This window comes from Desmodus rotundus, chromosome X (assembly GCF_022682495.2).
Source record: "Desmodus rotundus isolate HL8 chromosome X, HLdesRot8A.1, whole genome shotgun sequence".
NCBI lineage: Eukaryota > Metazoa > Chordata > Mammalia > Chiroptera > Phyllostomidae > Desmodus > Desmodus rotundus.
The window spans coordinates 79636651-79655959 of record NC_071400.1 but is presented as its reverse complement, the minus strand read 5'-3'; the positions used below and the strand labels follow the sequence as shown (position 1 = coordinate 79655959).

Here is a 19309-nt window from a genome sequence, read left to right as displayed (position 1 = left end):
GACCATCTGAATTCCTCCTTGAAAAAGGTAAATGATGACAGGATCTTTATTTTTCAAGGTTTTAAGCTTAATCCTTATGTGCTTTGTTGCACATATTTCAGGACAAAGGTTTTTAAATCAACTGCAGCAATAATGAAAGTATGATCACGGTCATTTGACAAATCTTGGAAAACCAGAAACATCCCAGAAACACTCTTTTGCAAATGCTGTAACAGCAGGACAAAATGGCAATGTGGGAGACCGCTGCCTCTCCCTCTCCCCACAGAACTTGATAATTAGACAGCTATCCACAAACAAAAACAGCTCTTGGAGAGCTCTAGAGTCCTATTAAATATTTTAGCAACATCCCATCCCTCAAGCCAGTTCCCTTGGCACTTATTCAGTGCCAAGAGGGAACTTCCTAGCTGAAAAGAAAGAGTGAGGTGAGCAACCGGCTCCTCCAGCCTTCCGGGGTACCACACCAAGGACCCGCTTTGGTTTAACCCCATCCAGAATGGCAAAGCTGAGATGTACAAAGACAGCTAGGAACAAAGAAGAAAAGCACAGTCTATTAATAACAGCCATGAAGAAGAGTGACTGCAGTTCACAGAGACAAACTCAGCAGATTTTACCACCAATGAAACCAACAGCCAACATAGCTGCCCTGGACCCTCGGCAGATTTCACCTGCCTTTGCCCCACAGGTATTTACATTCATGGATGCCAGTCATCGAATCCATCCTGGCTCCCTCCCCTCTCCACCCCTGCATCAGCCCAGGAGCCTAGGAAACACACCAGCATCCAGCTCAGGCCCCTGCAGCTAAATAAGTACAAAATGTCAGCCAGCTGAGTCTATCTGCACTCCCTCTGTCTGCCACGCCCCAGGCAAAATCCAGTAAATGCACCAACAGCCAGCTTAGGCTTCTGTGGCTGCATGAGTATAAAATACCAGCCTATAACCCCCCACCCCCCGCCAACCCCACCACCATGCAAACACTCAGGGCTAGCCACTCCAGCTGTGCACCTGATACCTGTCGTGAGCCTCAACTGTAGTACACACAGCTTGAGGGAAAGCAAGCGTCCACGGGAGAGCTTATTAACAGCTGCCAGTGAGCCACTAGTTGGTCCCAGGCCATGCTGCCCACCCTGGTCCCCAATACTATGTATGTGTCTGCCACTGGCTTCTGCAGCCACAGATACACCTGCAACTGAGTGTGTGTATATCACCAGCTCCAGCCACCACCCCTGCCTGTCCTGGTCCTTAGTCACAGGACCTAGAGGCACCACTGAGGGCCCCAACAGCCATTGCAGCCACTGTGTGACCCCTATAGCACTTGCCAAGGACCACAAAATTGTTGGTGCAGTGGCACCCAGTAGCCTGAGCTGAAGAGACATCACTCTCCACATAGACCAGGTGCCACACTTGTATCCCCATACTTGGCACCCTGTACCACTAGAGTAGCAGGACCCCACCCAGGAGTTATAGTCTTCCCTTACCAGTCTATAAGGTCTGGAGGAGCTGACTCCTTTATTAAACATGCAGACATCTCGAACGGCTAGAGATTACAAATAAGTATGGAACTACGACTTCATAAAATGAATGTAGTTAACTTCCAGACCTGGCCCCAAAGAAAGGAAGATCTAGGACTTGTTCAACAAAATATTCATAATAATTTTTCTAAATATGCTTAGAGAGCTTTAAGAGAATACAGACACAGTTTTACAATATAAGGGGAAAAAATACATAAACAAAATGAGAACATCAACAAAGAAGAAAACATTAAAAAGAACCAAACAGGAAATTTGGAGCTGTAAACCATCATGATTGAAATGAAGAATTCATCAGAAAACTTCAAAAACAAACTTGAACAAGCAGAAGAAAGAATCAGTGAGCTATACAGGAGATATATAAAAATTATCCAGAGGAGGAAAAAATTGATGAAAAGGAATAAAGACACCTATAGGACTTATGAAACACCATTAAAAGAACTAATGCATATATCTTTGCAGTCCCTAAAGGAGAGAGAAGAAAGGATTAGAAAACTTATTTAAAGAAATAATGGCAAAGGAATTTCCAAACCTGGGGAGAGATTTAGATATCTAAGTTCATGAAGATAAAGAATCACCCCCAAATTTCAATACAAAACCAGCTTTTCCAAGGCACATAATAACAAAACTGTCTAAAAGCAAAGACAGGGAGAGAATTCTAAAAACAGCAAAAGAGACAAAAATTCTCTTATACAAGGGAACCTCACAAGGCAATCAGTGGATTTCTCGTCAAATACCGTATAAACCAGGAAGGAATAGAGAACAGAAAAACAATAGAAAAGACCAACAAATCTAAGAACTGATTTTCAAAAAGACATACAAAACAGACAAACTTTAGCTAGACTAAGTAAAAAAAGAGAGAGGACTCTAACAAATAAAATCAGAAATGAAAGAGGAGATGTTAGAAATGATACTACAGAAATACAAAGGATGACAAGAGACTAATATCAACAGTTGCATGCTAAAAAAAAAATTGGACACCTATAAGAAATGGTTAAATTTCTAGTCAAATACAACCTACCAAAACAGAAATCATGAACAAATAGAAAACCTGAGCATAGCAATAACAAGTAAAGCGATTACATCAGACATCAAAAACCTCTCAACACAGAAAGGCCCTGGACCAGGTGGGTTCACCGGAATTCTACCAAGTATTTAAAGAAAAATGAACGCCGATCCTTCTCCAACTCTTTCAAAAAAATGAAGAGAAAAAAACCACTCCATCTCCTTTCATGCTGCCAGCATTATCTTGTTACCAAAGCCATGTAAAAACACTACAAGAAAACAAACTATAAACCAATATACTATCCGTAGTATAGGTCCAGAAACTCTCAACAAAATATCACCAATCCAAATTGAACAGCACATTAAAAGGATTTTTTCCCATGATCAAATGGGATTTATCCCTGGGATGCAAGAATGATTCAATATGCACAAATCAATAAAGGCGATATACCACATTAATAAAATTAATGACAAAAATAAGATGATTATCTCAAGATGACAGATGCAGAAAGAGCATTTGACAAAATACGAAAAGCCGAACTCATGGAAATAGAGAGTAGAGTGGTGGTAACCAAGGGCTGAGGCGTGGGGTAGGTGGGCAGAGATGGTTCAAGGGTACAAACTTCTGATTGTAAGATTTATAAGTTCTGTACACCACATTGATCATAGCTGACAATGCTGTATAATATACTTAGAAATTGCTAAGTGAGTCAATCTCAAATGTTCTTATCACAAAAATCATTTTGCAATATGTAAGCTTATCAAATCAACTCATTGAACACACTAACCATGTTATCTGTCAATGACATCTCCATGAATTATATCTCAATAAATATGAAATAAATAAAAATGTTCTTATATGTTTCACATGTCACTGAAATGTCAGGCTAGGGCAACATATGAATACAATCAATGTATGACAACATGAGACATGATTTTAGTTAGAATATAACACACTCACATTTAGATTAGTAAAAATTCTTCAGGATTTAGTCTAACGAAGTTCACATGTATCATGTAACTAAAGAATCCTGAAAGATGAGTTAAGATTTATATGGTTTGGGGCATAAGCACTCAATAGCTGAACCTATGCAGTCACGCGGAAGTCAAGAATTGAAACAATTCCTCAGTGTGGGTATTAACGACAAGAGTACTTTTTACACTTGAAGGAACTGAGAAGGAACTTGGAGGGCCTGGATTTTCTATAGTAGCACTGCCCAGTAGAAAATAAAATGCAAGCCACATATAAAACTTAAAATTTCCCGCCGTGGGTGGTGTGGCTCAGTGGATTGGGTGCCGGCCTGTGAACTGGTGGGTCAACTGTTCAGTTCCCAGTCGGGGCACATGCCTGGGTTGCAGGCCAGGTCCCTGGTGGAGGGCACATGGGAGGCAACCACACATTCATGTTTCTCTCCCTTTCTTTCTCCCTCCCCTCCCCTCTCTCTGTAAAAATAAACAAATAAAATCTTAGGGAAAAAAACTTAAAATTTCCTAGTGGTCACATTTTTAAAGGTAAATACTGCAGGTAAAACTAATTGTCATAATATATTCCCTTTAACCCAATACACCTAAAATGTTATCATGTAGACATTTAATCAACACCATATTCATTAATGATACATTTTCCATTCTGCTTTCAAGCTAAGTCTTTGAAATCCTGCGTGTATACTACACTTACAGCACATTCCAATAGGACACTACACATTTCAAGTGTTCAGTAGCCATGTGTGGCTAACGTCTGCTGTACTGGACCTTACAGATTCACCTCAAAGGCTCTCAACCTTTCAACATGCATCAGAATCAACCTGTGGTTGGCGGGGGACGGGGAGGGGAGTGTTACAACACGAGTTTTAGGCTCCCTTCCTAAGTGTTCTGTGTTTTGTTTACCAAATATGGGACAGGGCTTGAGAGTTTGCATTGCTAACAGCTTTGCTGTTGATGATGACATTGGAAACTACATTTTGAGAACTAATTTGGAAAATTCACTGAGATATGCACCTTACTCTATTCATGAAAATTTGATTTATATAAATCAAAGATCCAGTTCTTGGGCATATAAAATAAGTAATGTTTTAAACATTTATTGAACATGTATAATGTTCAGGGTGTTTTAAATATATATTACCTTTACATATACAATATCTTACAACTAACTCACTGTGCTATTTTAAGTCAGAAAGAAAATATTATAGGAAAATGCACTTTACTAGCTTAGTTGGTGCATTTTTTTTAAAGTGCAGAAGATGGATTTATAGAACTAAGGACATTTACAAATAGAATATGATTAAAACACCCTCAAAATCTAGTTGAGTCATATTTCAAGTGGCCTTATTGTTGTCACAATTGTAGGTGGCTTATGCAGGCCAAAGCTGTGTTCACTTTGTAGTTGGCTGGATTGGAAACTCAGGGTTGACCTGTGACATCTTGTCAGGCCAAAAAGTAGAGAGAGGGTGGAGAAAGCAAGCCAGATAATTAACAACCTTGGCCCCGAAGTCTCTCCTCTCACATTACATTGGGCAAAATTAGTCAACAATTTAACTGCAAGAGACGCTAGGAATTGCAAATGCACATGGATGTAAGGGGTTACCCACAGTAGTCAGCTATGCAAACCAAAATCATTATTAGGAGAAGATTTCAATTTCTGAAATTACAAGCTTCAAGATAATGATGAACCATTTGGGCTTCAATTTCAGAGCTGTGCTGCCCGACTCAACATCGCAGTACAGGGACTTTTTTACACAGTGTTTGAAATTGTTATAATTATGATTATAATACAGTCTTCTGAGAGCAATTTTTGACTAGACGAATTTGATATTAATCACTTACAAGTGAGCTGCATAAAAATAAAACTGTATCAATGTGTGTCTCGGAAAAAAATATGGGAAGCCAGAAACAGAACAAACCGTGAGCATAAAAAAAGACTATACGTTCGAAAATATCTACAGATCAGGGCAGACATGCCCACGCCGCCTTGGACGTGGAAGATAATAGGCACACGGCTGAAAAAGTAAAACATATTGAAACAGGCGCTGCATGAAAAGACCATTAGAAGTATGACTTTCAAATACATCAGAATGATATGCAATATGAATATTGCTATTTTCACCAGCCTGTCGCCAAGTGCACACGATGACAAATATGTTGACTCATTGAGGAAATCTCAATACGTTTTAAAATTTTAAAGTCTTAGGACATATGTTCTCTGAGTAAATGGAAGTAAAGTACAAGTCAATGAAAATAAGATATCTAGAAACTGTACAACTGGCTTTTTAAGAGTTAGTATCTAAATTTTTCAAGAAAAAATAAAAATATGTCCATACAAGGTCTGTCTGGAAAAAGTCCAGCCATTGTTAATATAACTAGAACAGTTTGCATGACATCCATGTGACCTGGCAGCCAAGGAGAGTGGACTGGAATGCACATGCGTGAACAATGATGACCTCACTATACTAGTCAGTGGGGGTGGGGGGTAGATGCCGTTCAGTGAGCATGTGTACTGTGTGGTCATCACACTCAAAATGACTGAGTGAGTAGAACAATCAATCTGCATCATATTTTGCATTAAGCTTGAACATTCCTCCCCGGAAACTATTGGGATGATTCAGAAGGCTGCAGCTATAGGCAACTGGTGATTGGCAACTTCCTCAGGACAAAGCGCCTGCTCATGCATCACATTGTGTTCAGAGTTTTTTTGGTACAACATCAAACCACTCGTGTGACCCAGTCCCCTACCACCCAGATTTGGCGCCCTGCAACTTCTGGCTTTTCCCAAAACTAAAATCACCTTTGAAAGGGAAGAGATTTCAGACCGTCAATGAGATTCATGAAAATAGGATGGGGCAGCTGATGGCGAGATATATATATATCCTTCTATATATAGTCTGTCCAGAAGGTACCCTGCCATGTAATATGAAAAATAGACACATTTATTGATATATATGATATATACCTAAGCATACACAATTAAATACATTGTTGGTGTTATTATTTTGAACAGACTGTCACTGTTAAGTAAATTAAGAATAAGAAAAAAAAGTGTTTATTTTACCTTCTCTTACTCTTTTTTTTATGCTTTTCCTTATTTTATGTATATCCAAGTTTCTAACATATTATTTTCCTTCTCTTTAAATAATTTGTCTTAACATTTCTTGCAAGGCAGGTCTACCAGCAAGAAACCCCCCCATGCTTGAAGACTAATAATATTGCAGGGCAAGGAATTTCAAGTTGAGGTTTATCTTCCCTCAACACTAAATATTTCACCCTGCTTTCTTTTTGCTTGTGTGGTTTCTGAGGGAGTTGGGTATCATTCATACTTATTCCTCCCTAGGAAAGGTGTTTCCCCTCTCAGCTTCCTTCAGGATTTTTCTTTATCTTTGACTTTCTGTCATTAGAAAGTGATTTGCTAGGTATAGTTATAGGGGCATTTATCCTATTTGGTGTTTTCTGAGCTTCCTGAGTCTGTGATGTGTTTCACGTTAATTTGATGAAATTCTCAGTCATTGTTGTTTCAAATATTTCCTCTGTTCCTTTCTCAATTTCTTGTCCTCGTGCTATTCCCATTTGTGTATGGTATACCTTCTGTAGTTGTCTCATAGCCCTTGAATATTCTGCTCCATTTTTTTTTCTTTTTAGTCTTGGTTCTCTTTGCTTTTCAGGTTTCATGTTTCTATTGCTCTGTCGTCAATCTCAGGCATCCTTCCCTCACTTTTGTCTAGTCTACTAATAAGCGTATCAACGGCATTCTTCATTGCTGATACAGTTGGGTTTTTTTTTAGTGTTTAGCATTTCCTTTTAGTTCTTTCTTAGGATTTCCATTTCTCTGTTTTATTGTCCATCTCTTGAATATTGTCCGGTTTATCCATAAGAGAGCCCTTAGCATATTGATCATAATTGTTATAAATTCCTAGTCTGAAAATTTCAACATCCATGCCATGTCTGATTTTTGTGCTTGCTCTGTCTCTTCAAATTGTATTTGTTGCCTTTTTGTATGCTTCCGAATTTTTTTCTTGATAGAAAGACATGATGTATCAAGTCAAAGAAACTGGTATAAACAGGCCTTTAGTAGATTCATGGTGAGGCATAGGGGGAGACTGCAAGCATGCTATATTCCTATGATTAGATCCCAGTGTTTTAGCAAACCTATGCCTGTGGACTTCACAAATGTTTCTCGGTTTTTTCTCCTCCCTTAGGTGAGACAGAGTGTTAAAGTGCATGGGACATTGGAACTAGGTGACTTGAGAAGAGGGAAAAGTATAGCTTCTGACATAGTGTTAAGGGGTCTTCGTTATCTACAAGCTGAAATTATTCTTGGAGTACCAGACATCGTAAATCAAACACTATAATGTACCATGAAAATTCCTTAAACTTCTCAAACATTGAGCTCTCGTACAGTCATGCGTACACGTTCTGGTGATTATCTAGAGGCTTTTTTGTACACCACACAATAGTTTCTTTTTCTGTAACAAGATTGTCTCTTCACAAAACCAAATGCTTGCCTCTCCGTATACTTTCAAAGGGAATCCACTGTTTTTCCAATTTTTCCTACTCTCTTTATCTCTTCCCTTCGCCCAAAGCCTTTCCCAAAATTCATCAGCAAGCATTTTTGAGGCCTGTAGTGTAGCACACCCAATTTGTTTTTAAACTTAAATTCCATTGTAATCATAGCATCTCTGCCCCTTTACCCAGGTGTCTTGCTTGCGAATGTATTATTTGATCTTTATCTTTGTTCAGGCAGGAATGGGAATGAGTCATTTTGAATTTAAAATCTCTCCCATAACGGAGGTTGTCTGATACAAAGCAGCACTGTTTCTAAATATTTCTACCTTCAGTTTAAAAGTGTCTATAACTCTCCTAGACCCTGAAGGTGGAGGCCTTCTTTGTCATTTTCCCTCTGCTTTTGTTTGACCACATATTTTCTGTATCGATCACTTCGGAAAGAAGTAAGCTTCTGTTGTCCTTTTGCTTGTCTGCTTAGTGGTTCTTTTAGAGTCTGAAGACTTATGAGACAATGTCATTTAACACTGTGTACTGTATTGAATTCCTCATTGGGTTTTAGAAGTGGGGTTAAAATAATTAAAAGCTCATCAAACTTGAAATTACGCCAAGTGGTGTTGAGCATTAGTTTCTCCAAATGAAACACGTTAAATTCTGGCCCCAGCAAATTTGTTACTTTGGTTGTTGTTGTTGTTTTTTTTATAGTAGGATGTATACATCTCAGTATAATAAATGTTTTCCCATTGTTTTGCAAAAAATCAAATATTTTTTAAAAGTACACTAAAGTGCGGCTCTGATATAACTCCAGCAAGTTAGGATCCAGTTAATGAATTTCCCGTGAAAGCACGGCTCGTGGGGAACACCTGAGCGCCCTGGTGTATTTCAGAGTGGTTCCTTTTCCCTCCCCCTGCCAGAAACAGGAGGCAATCTTTCCCTGATATTTGCTGTAGGAACCTGCTCAAGCTCTGGCAGATAAATCTCACAATTACGGTGGGCTCTCCTTATGGCTGTGTTTCCCTGCAGTGTTTAACTCCCAGAGTTGCCCACACTGAGCCTCTAGCAATTTGTCATTTACAGTTCACATTGGCCTACCCTGGCACTGGTTCCCGCGGCAGTGTCTGCTTTAGAGTGTCCACTCCAGTAGGCCGTGGCTCGGTCTATTGTTCACTTGCTTGTGTCTCCGATCTTGGGGCAGCAGGGCGGAGAATGTAAGAAGACTTGTTGATCTTTCAGTCTCTTCAACTTCTTAGGATGGAGTGGTGATTTCCGAGACTCTTACACGTGCAATAGGAACCCCCTGGTTTTTGGGTAAGTCTAAAAGAGAGGCAAAAGCATAACTCTCTATGGTTGAAGTATGATACTGGAGAGTGTTACTGACGTATTGTCCAGTGGGCGTTGATATTTTTGCAACCTCGTTGGTTGTAACTTCCATTGAGGTAGGGGGATGTTTAAGTATAAAAGATATATTTTAAGAAATGTACTTAGAGTCTTAGTTTAAATCTGCTTATTCCTTAGCAATAAAAACACTCTATATTACATTAATAAGTAGTGACCATTTCAATATCAACAGTTACCCATAGGAAGCGACAATGGTCAATGCAACTAAAGAAGTATTTATTGTCCAAATTTTAAAAATGATATCAAAGTCATCTATGTTTTGCGAAATCAAACTAAAACTAGACCATAGGGGTTTTGGATATTAGAGTAAGTACTTTCACCTCATATTTCACTGTCTACCATGTGGTAAATGTCCTTTGATTCAGTTATTTTAAAAAGTGCAAAAGCTCCAAGATATCAGACTGGTGGTACTGCCTCAGCTGAAGAGTACAGACTGTTTCTCCAGACAACGTCTAAGCATCAGTTAGCAGCAGCTTTTCTATTTGTACCACAGTCACAAGGAACTTCTTGAACTGAAATTTGCAAAGAGGCCATGCAAATGTACCGTCTCAGAAAAGCTGTACAAGGAAATTGTTCTGAAGACATTTTACGTATTATAATTTCTAATATACAAGGTCTGGCAGAAGTAAGGCCTGCTTGAGTGTGGTGGGTAGTGTAATAATATGGGCATAATAATTTAGTTTTCATTTGAACATTTCACCTAAAAGACCCTGTGGTGTGCTTGTGTGTGACATTGTTATGTTACAGAATCACATGTTATGATTTTGTAATAGAAACGGGGTGTTATTTGTGCCAAGACCTGTACATTGCACATTAAATGTATCCTATTTTCTTCCTTTTTCTTTTCTTTGACAAGGATAAAATAAGTGGTCCATTCTTTTTAGATTTTCTGTTCTTGTTTTAATCACTCCTGAAGATGCTGAAGTTAGATTATTCTGAGGATCGACTGTATTTCCAGTTCAATTATTTAACCAAATTATTCTCTTCTGTCACTAAGAGAACAAGCCAAAATGAGCCATTCAAATAAGTAGCATCAACACAATGGTTCTGGAAACCTAATGGGCACATCGCTCAGATTTGAGGGGAAAAAATGCATGTGGAGAGTTCCTGTGACTTTTTACCTTTTTTTTTTTTTTTTTTTTTGGTTAGATGATTCATACAAAGCACCTATAAAATATATATTTGGGGGCCACATATTTGCATTATAGCCTTCTTTTACTCACCAATAGTTGAAGAATAACATTCATTTTTGCTAGAACAATTATATGTTGAAATGATAGTCATTCCAGGTATCATTTTGTAAAATCCCTGTTATTGAAAATTTTCTAAGACTAGTGTAATTTTTTACCATAACTATTTTACAACTATACATTTTCTTGATGAGACTGGCATGACCCTCTAAAAATATTTAGTGTTTAATAAGCATTGTATAAATAAGATAAAATCACTTTCATTACAGAGGAAACATAAAATTTCTCCAGTGAATGCCTCTAACGCACACATAAAAAACTACTTTCCTTGACAAACTTAACTATTTACTAAATTACTATTTAGTACCTAATTTCAGTACACAAATTAGGAAAACAAACAAGACCTTCTATGGTTTTATATTAACATAAATATTCATTCCTAATTTAAATATAGATAATTATTCAATTCACACTACAAATCAAGCTGTATCTTGGAGACAATTACAGTCAGACATATAATTTGCTTCTCAACTACTAGGGCATGAAATGGAGTGGTGTTTTTTTTTTAAACAAAATTAGTTTCTTAGAACATGAAATGGAGTTTATTTTGTTTTTTTATTGTATTTGTTTTAAAGATTTTATTTACTTATTTTTAGAGAGAAGGGAAGTGAGGGAGAAAGAGAGGGAGAGAAACATCACTGTGTGGTTGCCTCTCATATGCCCCCAACTGGGGACCTGGCCCACAACCCAGGCACGTGTCCTGACTGGGAATCGAACTGGCGACCCTTTGGTTGGCCTCCACTCCCATTCCATGTACTCACATAAACAAATATACTCACAAACTAGTTGTTTATATGTGAAGTATTTTTTTTCAATTTGTTGTAGATACAGAGTATTTCTCAGAAAGGAAAGTAAAATCTCGAATTGGTAGTTGGAGGACCACGCTTGCCATCCACCTCCCTCTTCCCCTCCCGCATCCACAGGAACCCAACTCTAGCTTTGGGAATGTAAACACAAGGTAAAACTGGTTTCATATTAAAATCCAATACCACATCAACCACCCTGAGCATCACAACTAGATCATTTCTAAGCATTTACTTATCTCAGCAAATCATGTGACCAATAAAGCTTCTGAAATGCCCACTTAGCAATTTAGGAAAAATGGAAGGGAGAACAATCAGGCATCTTTTTATTTCCCTATTGTAGACAGGCAGAAGGACTTTCTCTGCTGCCCAAAATTGCCCATGTTATAATCCCCAGAACCTGTGAATATATGAGCTTAATTGGCAAAAGGGATTTGAAAGACTTTAAAGGACCTTGAGATGGGGAGCTTATCTTGGCTTATTCCAGTGGGCCCAAAGTAATCACACCAGTCCTTAAGGTAGAAGTGGAAGACAGTAGAGTGGAGCCAGAGAGACGGGACAAGGGAAGCAGGGGCAGGAGCAATTTGAAATAGGAGAGTCTCCACCTCCTTTTACTGTCCTGAAGATGAAAGAAGGGGACCATGAGCCAACAAATGCGGTCAGCCTCCAGATGCTGAGAATGACCTTCACCCAGCAACCAACGAGTGAAAGAAGACCCGAGCCGTACATTCACAAGGAACTGAAGTCTGCCAACATCCAGAATGAACAAAGAAAGTGATTGTGCCTTTAAACCACCATGAAAGTATACAGGGCGTTTATACATAGATTTCAGATTTCAGCCCGATGAGACCTGCACCAGACTTCCAAGCTACACAACTATAAGGCAATAAATTGTGTTGTTTTAAGTCTCTAAATTTTGGGCAGCTATAGAAAATTAATACACCCTTCCTAAAATAATTTCTGCAGAAGACTTTTATTGGAGTGATTTTACTTTAAAGCAAGAAAGGGCTTGTGAGTTTCTACAAAAGGCTCTTAAATCAGTTCTATTATTTTAGAATATTCTGGAATGATATTAGTCTTTTGAAAATGAGGTCTTTCTTCTTTAAACAGATACAATTTATTCTAGCTTATAATCATCCCAGATTTGAGACATGGTTTCCTGTCTCAGCTTTATGCATTGGGCTCCCTGCAATTCCAAAAAAATATACAAAATAAACTGCCCTTTTTTCTGTGCCACTTTAACTAGATGCTCTGTGCGCAAGACAAACAGTAACACTTCAGGTTTATTTTTATACTCAGGCTTTCTCTTCACAATCTTTGCCCGATTGCAGTGGTCATGGCGCTTTTTCAGAAGCAACAGGATGTCTGCTGCATTGATTATCGAGTGGTTCTGACATTTCCGGTGCTCACGCTTTGTGATCACAGGACTTGGAGCGTCTGGACTAACTACAATACTCATTCATAATCAAGGGAAGGATGTCTTTTTTCCCTTAAGAAAATCACAACCTACCATTTCCTTGTCTGTTTCTGCAACAATGACTCAGGATGCGAAGCAGTATGATTTCGTCAGTCAAAACAATGACTTTCTTTGCGGGGGGTGGGGGGACGTAAGAAGTAATCAAAGTTGATTAGGAAAAGTAAAAGTATTTCAGTGAGATGTTTCATGCTCCATCCTTGATTGAAAACTTGTTCCCACTAGGAATCAGCCTTTTACTATCTTCCTTTATGTGAAGTATGTGCATATTTTTCTTTCTTTGTGTTTTCATATTACTTTGTAATTCACTTATATCATTTATATTAATTTCTTTACATTGTAAGCTTTTGGTTACCTAACATCCTCCTTTTGCTAGTACTTGAATTAACTTGCCTTTCTGTCTCCTAAAGCACCCAGCTTATTAAATGACACATAAAATGTCTTCAATGGAGATACTTGTTAACTTGAATCCTTGCCCTCAAAAAGGTTATAATCCAAGGCAAGAACCTTAGATTAAAAGACAGCATTTCATAATGATAAAAACCATAGAGAGAGATGTTTGAACAAATTTAAAATACAGATGCTATTAATCCAGGGTACAGTTGATTAGAGAGGGCTTCTTGAGAAATCCGGGTTGACAGGTCATCACTCCAAGCAGGAAAAAAGAATTAAAAAGGTGAGAGGCTTCGTAGGGAGATCCAGCAGCCAACCCTTCGTTCAGGGTCGTGAGCGAGCATCATTGTATATGTCGGAGGGCAAAGGGAGCAACAAGATAGAAAGTCCTAGAATACTTCATTGATCACAAGAAATCTGAAAAACAAAATTGATGTTTCTGAACAAGGGAAGAGTGGAAGAACAGAGATTTACCATGTATTCAGCAGCTACTCTAAGACAAGCACTGATATTTATGTATGTTATCCCTTTAACAGCAGACTAAGAAATAATATTATCTCTATTTTATGAAGAAATAACCTAAGACACACAGACATTGAAGTCATAAAAGCAGTAAATAGCAAGATTTAAACCTAAGACTGCCTGATTCCAAAGCTCCTGCAGTTTTTGACAATATTGGGGGATTGGATCCTCCCTTACTTAAAATATTCTCAAGTGAGTTATGACTTTGTAGAATAGCAAGAAAGTAAGAAAGGCAGTTGAACTTGTTCCCCATATGAACTTAATCAACAATGACAGTGAAGGGGAGCAAAGTTTTGCCACCCTAAATTGTTCCTTTTGAGATATTGGTTTGAGGCTTGTGATTAAACAAAAGTGTCAGAAAGAACCTTTGCCCTTCCCCCTTTCCTGCCCAAGGAAATCAGAAGGAAAGGCCTGCTTCAGGCAGGGGAATCTTAGTATATTCCCCTTAGAATTGTGAGGTAAGTGCGGTAGAAAGGAAGGACCTCCGGCAGGGGAAAAAACCTGTTCGGCTGGATTGAGGCCTTTGTCCTATTGTTTCTGGATCCCTCAGCAGAATTTGTTTGCCAAGCTTTGCACTCTTTCTCATCTACCTGTAAATTACCTACTTCCTGTTTGAAATCCTAGACCCCTGCCCCCTTTCTCCTTTGTCCGAAATGGCACAGAAGCCTCTAATGCCCAGAGTTTCTTTGAGTCACATTCTTATGGATCCCTGAATGTACTTTCATATAATAAATTTGGGGTATTTTCTCTTGTTACTCTGGCTCTGTTAATTTTGTTATTAGCCCAGCTAAACAATTTAAAAGGTGGTAGGAAAGTTATGTTTTTGCACCCCCACAAAATTCTTAATTCCCTTTTAACAATCTTTTTTTAAAATCAACGAATACACTTTTGTTTTATTTTCAACTTGATGCCATCTTTCCGTGGGACTATTTTAATCATTCAGACCGTGTTTATGGCACACTGAGTCTGCAATGGAAGGACACAGACCTCCTGTGTCACTGATACTGATGTTCAATTTTGAAAGATTCCACTTTTGCTAAGTATGTTTCTCTTAATGGTGGAGTTGTCCTAATTGGATATATCTCCAGATCTAATTGTTTCATTTAATTTTCATATGATAGAAAGAAATGAACTCCATATCACTAGGAGCTTTCAAATTTGAATTCCTATATATGCTTATTTTGAAGAACCCCAGGGGAAAAAACCTGTTGGGCAAAATGACCACAGACATTCTAAGATTCATCATCATATATGAACACGTCTTAAACTACTAACTAGTTAAATACCTGAAAATGGCAAAGAGAAGACCATTTTGATCAGTCTAAGTTATCAAATTACCAAAATAAAAGCAAAATGTCTAATAGTCATTACTATTGAAACTGATAGTTCAGACTGTTGGAGACACTGCAGCAGAGTTTAAAATAAACTTTTCTGGAAATCTACAGTCTCTCCCTTTAAAAAAAATTCATAGCCATTGATGCATAAACTCAAAGTCTAGACCTAAACAAATGAACAGATATATAGGCGAAAATTATATTATGGTATTGATTGCAGCAAAAATGGAAATATTTTTAAAAATGCAGACATGGTGTCAAATCAGGAATGCTAAATATATTTTTCCATAAATGGATATTATATTATACAAACATAAAAATAGCAGTTAAGCCCTGGCTGGTGTGACTCAGTGGATTGAGTACTGGCCTGTGAACCAAAGGGTAGCTGGTTTGACTCCCAGTCAGGGCACACGCCTGGGTTGCAGGCCAGGTCCCCAGTAGGGGCGCGTGAGAGGCAACCACACATGGATGTTTCTCTCCCTCTCTTTCTCCCTCCTTTCTGCTCTCTAAAAATAAATAAATAAAATCTTTCAAAAAAATTGTAGTTAAAAATATTTACATTACTTAACACAATTATTATGATATTAGAAAAAATACAGAATATGATTCAGACAATCCATAAGAAAAATGACTAGTAAGAATTTCTTTTTTTTTAATTTTAATTTTATATTATTATTCAATTACAGTTGTGTGCCTTTTCTCCCCATCCCTCCACCCCACCCCAGCTGAACCCCCCTCCCTCCCCCACCTCTGCCCTCCACCTTGATTTTGTCCATGTATCCTTTATAGTAGTTCCTGTAAGAATTTCTTAAAAACGTTAATATGAATTAACTCAGAAATGATGTCTTATGAGTGATTTTTAGATATCCTTTATAATTTTTTCAGCTATTGACAATGAACAGACATTACATTTACCAAAGCAAAACAGTTACTGTCAGTTAAGCACGCCAATTTCCCTGTAACTCATACAGACCCAAAGGATTTATTGATTGACTTCTTTTTTTTCTCACATAGCATCCCCCTGATTTCTCTTAGAACTTTGAAATTACCACACATTATTCCCAACCCATGGAATAATTCAAGGTGGGTTTGGACACAATCCCTTCCAATCTCCGTATGATGGTTACATTTTCATGTCGACTGGACTGGCCATGGGGTAAGGGCATACACAATGAGTAGTGGAAGAAGTTACTTACAAACATCAGCTACAATTACGTGACCACGTACAGACAGGACTGTAACTCTCACGAGGATTTCCTACTTATTTTGTTATAAATATGTTTGTTTTCTTTTCACGTTTTTGTTTTCTTTCCTGTCTATTCCCTTATCATGAAACATAGGATGTATTAACTTCATATCTTGGTATTTAAGTATTGTGAATTTAATGTAAAATAGTCTTTTTATTAAATACTATTTTAATTTAAATACTATTGAAATTATGGGATATCAAGGAGAAAAGTCAATGTTACTCAAAGACTTCAACTCCTCTTCTGAGGAAGGGGTAAGTAAATTTTCAGTTGTACTCAAGATAGTTGTATCACATTAGGCAGAACCTTGCTATTGTCTTTATTTGGAGATTACTGGTTTAGGAGTTGCCTGCATGGGCTAAATTGACAAGGGGTAGACTGACTAGTGAGGGTGAATCTTACCTGTCAGCTTCAATGGTGTTGTAACACTCAGATTAATCTTTATTTCTGGGTGTGTCCATGAGGGGCTGTTTCAGCATTAGATTAGCATATGAATTCGTAAACTCAGTAAATTGGCCTCCTCAAAATGTGGTTGGCATTAGCTAATCCCCTGAGGGCCTGAATAGAACAAAAGGCTGAGAAAGGAGGGTTTCTTCCCTTTTTCCCTTCCACACTGAGCTGGCACAATGTAACTCAGATCTCTTGGGACTCAGGCCAAACTACATAGTCAGCTTTCCTGGTCTCCAACTTGCATATGGCAAATTACGTGTCTCCTCAGCCTTTATAATCACACCAGTCAATTCCTTATATCCTGGTTGTGTTTCTCTGGAGGAACCTGACTAATACATTTGCTTCTGAGGTAGCATTTTTTATTTGTGTGTGGGGGGTTGATACATGGCTGTACCACCACCAGTGATAAGGGTTGGCCAGGGAGCCCCTGGCCAGGATTGTGTATTGTTTTGGTAAGGGATAGTAACTCACACCTCATCTCCTTTTGGGAGCAGCTCTCTTGTCCTGTGACTGAAGCAGGGTGCAGCCAAGAGGAGGGCCCCAAGAAGGGATTTGTAATGGGGTCCAGAACTCAAAGTGTTCAGGAAATATTAGAAATATATACATAAGATATCCTCACCCCCACAAGCCTGAGCCAGGGGGGATGGGACACATGGAACAGGGCCATTCAGAGCTGTTTTGGGTAGCAAGAGCTTTGCAGCTAACCCCTGGCACAGTCATTTAACATATCTATAACCTTTAACTGGTTTCATGGATGTGTTAAATAGCTGTGGCCATGCTTTGAGCCAGGGGGATGGGACCAAATTCCACCCAAGATGGGACTGGGAAGCAACTCCCCCTGGTTACAGGGCCTGTGGGAGAGCTTGGAGATGATTGGCTCCATGCCATGGAGCCACACCTGCCTGGACTTACTATGGCAGCCCAGTAAAGCTGGAAGAATATGGGAATGCTGGCAGGTGTAACTGACTGTAGGAGGAGTCAGAAATGGGGCTGCAAAGGAAGATGGGTACTGGGATTTAAATGTAGGCGCTGCAGCCATAGAAGAGGTAGACCACACGGTTCTGAAGTAAACAGGGGGCCACATGGTTCTGGAGTGAATAGGAGAGAACCACGAGGTTCTGAGGGGAAAGGAAGAGGACCACGCGGTTCTGAAGCAAGTAGATAGGTAAAGGTCCACGCGGTTCTGATGAAGTGAATAGGAAAAGAAAGAGGACCACGTGGTTTTGGAGTGCTTCTTTTTGCCACACGGCTTAGGCAGCAGGAGAGACTTTGCCGGGAAAAAAAAGGGGAGAACGGACGCTTGCTAGTGGGCCATGAGAAGGTGCCACATGGCTTTGGATTAACTGGAGATTGCAGCAGCCACCCAGCTGACGGTGCCGGGAGCCTGAACCACGGACTTCTACTTCTTTTCCTGAGACACGGTACCCCGGACTGGGCCCAGGGAGAGGGAAGGACTGTGCATCTGTGGGTATTCTAAAGGACTTTAGTATCTTATTGAAGACATTAGGTCATTACTCTAAGTCTGTGTAACTTTTAAATAAATAATTCCTTTCCTTTTCACTAGTCTCTGGCATTGAGAGACGTCTTTCCTCTAGCGGCGGGCATTTCGAACCTAGCAGGTAGGCGTGGGGGGGAGGAACCTCCAGAGACAGAAAGGGGGGACCCTTTCTGTAATAATTTATCGTGAATCACCCCCGCCCTGCTCTGTAACATGACTGCTTCTTGACCTTTTCCTCCTGCATGTATACACTGACGTAATGGTAGCTCTGGGCCACAGGTAATACAATAGCTTTGTGCAACCTGGACCCGTGCTGCCTTTGTCTCGGACCCCTTACAGGGGTGTAAAATCTTTTGGTGTCTCTGGACCATGCTGGAAGAAGACGAGTTGTCTTGGGCCACACATTAAATACACAAATTCTAACGAAAACAAAAAAATCTCATTGTGATTTAAGTAAATTTACAATTCTGTGTTGGGACCCATTCATAGCCAACCTGGGCCACAGGTGGCCTGTGGGCCGTGGGTTGGACACCCCTGCACCTTATAATGAGCCTCAGATTGGAGGGGGTGCAGTCTCTCTCACACCGACCCGCCGACATTGGTGTGTTCCTCTGTAATGTGAGTAATAAATGACATGTCCCCATCTGCTAGTCCTCCAGGTGTTTTTTTCAGAATATCACAGACACTTAAGCAGCTCCCCAGTTTTGGGATAACTGCGCTACAATCGGTGTCACAAACAGGATATTCCAGAAAATATCTCTGTTGGTAGACTGCATGTGATAATATGCCCGTTCAGAGAGGCCAGGAGGAAATGCTGGGAATAGCAGGGGGAATCCCAGGGTGGTGCACCAGTATTGCGGGGATGCCCCTAATGCTCCTGCAGGCCTTACAGAGGACCCTGTAGGGAAAAAGGAAG

The 19309-nt window shown here is 39.4% G+C and overlaps 1 pseudogene; it reads left to right on the top strand.

Moving 5' to 3' along the window:
• Nucleotides 1–562: 562 nt before the first annotated feature.
• Nucleotides 563–19309, top strand: part of LOC139440528 (tigger transposable element-derived protein 1-like) — a 38969-nt pseudogene continuing 20222 nt past the window's right edge.